The sequence below is a fragment of the Macrobrachium nipponense genome, chromosome 36 (genome assembly GCF_015104395.2).
Source record: "Macrobrachium nipponense isolate FS-2020 chromosome 36, ASM1510439v2, whole genome shotgun sequence".
NCBI lineage: Eukaryota > Metazoa > Arthropoda > Malacostraca > Decapoda > Palaemonidae > Macrobrachium > Macrobrachium nipponense.
This window is the reverse complement of record NC_087220.1, coordinates 18893258-18897513: the sequence shown is the minus strand read 5'-3', so window position 1 is coordinate 18897513 and position 4256 is coordinate 18893258.

The following is a 4256-nucleotide window of genomic DNA, read 5'->3' as shown; positions in this document are numbered from 1 at the left end:
AGAAGCAGTGTCTTGGTTGCAGTATTTATAGTGGCTCAGCTGGGGTGGCAATCTTTCATTAGCTAAACTGGTCTTGGGCGAAGTCTGGGAACCCGCATGGATTGGCGCAGTTCTTCTGAAGTGCGAGCGCTCAGTTGTGTCTGGAGATGGACGCTGGAATTTCTGTCATCCTGCATACGTTCTTGATTGGCTGGAACATTTGTGGGACTATTCGCAGTCAACCTCTGGGAGTTGTTAGGGAGGAGAAAAGTTTCCTGTATGAAGTTCAAGTTCTGCTTTTCCTTCCCAATATGCAACGCTTCCATGAGGATTAGGCGGTGGTGGTCAGTTGTTCAGTTAATTTTTCGATATTAGGAATATCATATCTTTTATTTATCTTCTTGTGGGCAGTCCTGGCATGATTGTGAATGGCTCTCTCTTTGGGGTTGACAGGATATCCTTTTGGAGAAACACATGGAGGTCATTCCAACGCATTTGCCGAGGCATCCTCAGATAGGGCATATTTAGTCGTAGACTACGTTTGTCTTCTTCAAGGGATGCTGCAAGGGGACCGGTCGATTATTCCCCATCACCAGGCTGCTGGTCTTCTTGGTTTTGTAGGAGATAACAAGGTTGATCTTCTTGTTGGCATCGCCGGGGCTAACATTTCCCTCAATGATATTCCTGAGAACTTGTTTGTCTGCCTTACTGTCGGTGGAAATTCCCCTTGTAGAAGATCTTGGTGTGGTCTGGGTTTCTGGCAAGATTTGAGTATTTCTTGTCGAGAAGGACTTAAGCAATGCGTTGTAGCTCATTTTGTGTAGCATTCCAGGAGGAGCAGGAGCGGTTAGGCTGGTCGAGATGATATTAAAAAGAACGAGCACAAAAGTAATAACAGTAGTTGGGGAAACAGAAAACTTTGAAGTTAGTGTTGGATCACACCAGGGTTCAGCATTAAGCCCATTTTTGGTTTTGCTTGTTATGGATGAATTAAGTGAAGAGATCAGGAATGAAAAGCTGTGGGAGTTGTTGTACACCGATGATCAGTTGATTACTGCTGAAAATGAGGAGGACCTACAGAGAAGGGTTACAGATTGGCAAGAGTCTTTAGAGAGGGGTGGCTTGAAGGTGAATGTGAATAGAACATAGGTATTCCTGAGCAGTAGGGAAGATAGAGACAGAATAGTAATACAAGAAAGAGGGGGCTCAATTATCAAACAGGCTGAAAAGTTTAAATACTTAGGTTCTACTTTAAGCAAAAGAGGGAGGATGTGAACCTGAAGTTGACAGCAGAATAAAAGCTGCATGGGAGAAGTGGAGAGGGTAGCTGGAGTAGTATGTGATCAGAAAATGTCAATCAAGCTGAAATTCTAGGGCTTTAACACAGTGATAAGACCAGTGTTCATTTATGGAGCAGAAACATGGGCTCTAAGAAGAAAAGAGGAAGTAAAGCTCGAGAGAACAAAGATGAGAATGCTGAGGTGGATTATGGGAATATCACTGCTTGAGAGATTGGAAAATGATGAAATAAGAAGGTGGGCAGGCTTACTGAAAATTACAGAGGTGATAAGAGAGTCACGATTGAGGTGGTATGGGCATGTGCTGAGGATGGATGATGAGGGAGTGAAGAGGGCTTGGGAGGAACCTGTTAGAGGAAGAAGATCAAGAGTGAGACAGAGGATTAGATGGAAAGATAAAGTGAGGGAAGATATGGAGAGAAGAAGTTTGGTGGAGGATGATGCATTGGTAGACGGCAGTGGAGAAGGCGCACCAGGCAACCAACCCCTTAATGGTGATATTATATATATATATATATATATATATATATATATATATATATATATATATATATATATATAATATATATATATATATATATATGCTTAAAAAATCACAGTAGATGCACGTGACTTCATAAATAAGCGAATACCACGGGAAAATGATAGTCAGAAATCCAAGCGCTTTCGTCTTTACTCAGAAATCGTCAAGGAGCTACAGTAATACTATAGCTCCTTGACGATGTCTGAGTAAAGACGAAAGCGCTTGGATTTCTGACTATCATTTTCCCGTGGTATTCGCTTATATATATATATATATATATATATAATATATATATATATATATATATATATATATATATATATATATATATATATATATATATATATATATATACATATGCATATATATATATATATATATATATATATATATATATATATATATATATATATATATATATATATATATATATATATATATATATATATATATATATATATATATATATATGTCACACATGTCCACAGGTGGAAAATAAGAGACCGGGTGTGGGTCTTGACTGGTTCCGATTTTATTTACAAGCAATAGCTTGGAAATAAAGTCGAAACCGGTTAGGACCTATACCCGTCTCTCATTTTTACCTGTGGATATGTGTGATAAAAGAATCACGTACTAAAGTGATTTTTCTCAGCCTTTACCCTTTGAGTGCTTCGTCATGTACTTCCACATCTCAGACACGACATGTCGATTAGAATTCCTAAATGGAAATTACGAAAACTAGAACCCCCAACAATTTAAATAGAATTTCAGAAAGGTCAAATTACAAAAAACGTCGTTCCCTTTGAAAATGCTAATTGAGACTGGCATAAATTTCAATTGGTAATATTAAAAACGGTGGTAGAATGCATGGATCGCTCTTTTATAAACGGCTAAACATGAGGGGATGAACTCGTAATTGGTTTGTTATTATAAAGAACATTGTTTTCTTGATACAGTATTGAAGTTTTTTGCTCATTTTTGCCTGCATGTGCCTTTCGTACCACAGAAAATAAAACATAAATGAAATTGCTTACAAGCAACAAAATATGTGATAAATGATGGAGGTAAATGTTTGGTGGTATAGATGTACAGCTTCAAAGCTAATTAATTTTAGTGCTGCTGAGAAAAACGGAAATCGCTGATATGTAAGGACCATATAATTACTACGCTTTCAAATAGAAATCATATATTTATAATTGAATGTCAACCAGAACCTCTCTCTAAATACAAGAGCCGCGAGTGTTTCGAGGATCAAGGAACTGAATACGATGTCAAAAGCTTCAAGAATCTCTCTTCCGGAATATGGAATTCAGTATTAACTTGGATACTAAACACCTTCAAGAGAATAACAAGAAGGAAACAAGTCTTATAATTTGGGAATGATGTCAAATAATTCAAAAACAAGACTGGAAAAATATAGTTCACAGTAATACTATTGCTTATTATGTAGTAAATTGCTAAATACAGGTAGCTTTCGCCAAGTTGATTAGTTAGCGTTTTCAGCTTGAATAAACAAAGAAATGATAAGAAAACATTTTTGAAAAATGGAAAAACTGTTTCTTATTGTTTGATATAACTCCAGAATTGCACGATTGTCTCTATCCATTCTTTGGGAACGTCGTAGCACGGTAGTGGCTGACATATTGGCCGTTGGTCTTACTGCTTGTTGGGTTCCAAAATGCCAATTAGGTGGTTCTTCGGTTGTTCTAGAAATTGCTCTGAAGTTATTATCAATGACATCAGCAGGGCATAATGGGGACTACAATTTTGGAAAGCCATTTAGTACCAAGACCAAAAACCAGTATGCCAGACTCTATCGTGCCACCAAGTTCCCAGAGAATTGCTAATAGACCTATGATCAATTCTGGAGTTACCTGAAAGAATAATTAGCAGCTTTTCCATTTTTAAAACATGTTCTCCTAAATGGATTATCATTCTATGCTTATTCAGGCTGAATAGGCCAGCAGATCAAGTTGGCAAAAGCTAGTATTTAGCAATATACTACTTATATAATACTGTGGACTTTATTTTTTCAATTAAAGATCACGAGAAAGTGATGATAACAAATAAAAAAAAGATTGTCCAGAAATCAACTTTAGCACACGAGATCAAAGTACTGAGGCTGATAATATAAAAAGTAAATAAATGAAAACACTCTCAAGGAAACCCCAACATAGGTATATCTAATCTTGTCATAAATATACTAAAATAGCCAGGAGCCTCCTTGAAAAGAAAAAAAGCAAAATGATTTTTGTAGAATTAATATACATAGTGTCATAAACTCTAAAATGAACATAATAAAATTAAACGTATATAACAGAATATGGTCCTCTTCACTAATGTGGTTGCAAGGTGCTCGTTTTGTGTAGCGATATCGTCCAAGAATTTGCAAGCGTGTGTCTCATTTCCGCCTGGAGAGAGAGTTGCGATTTCCCGACCTCCTTTTCTTCAACAAA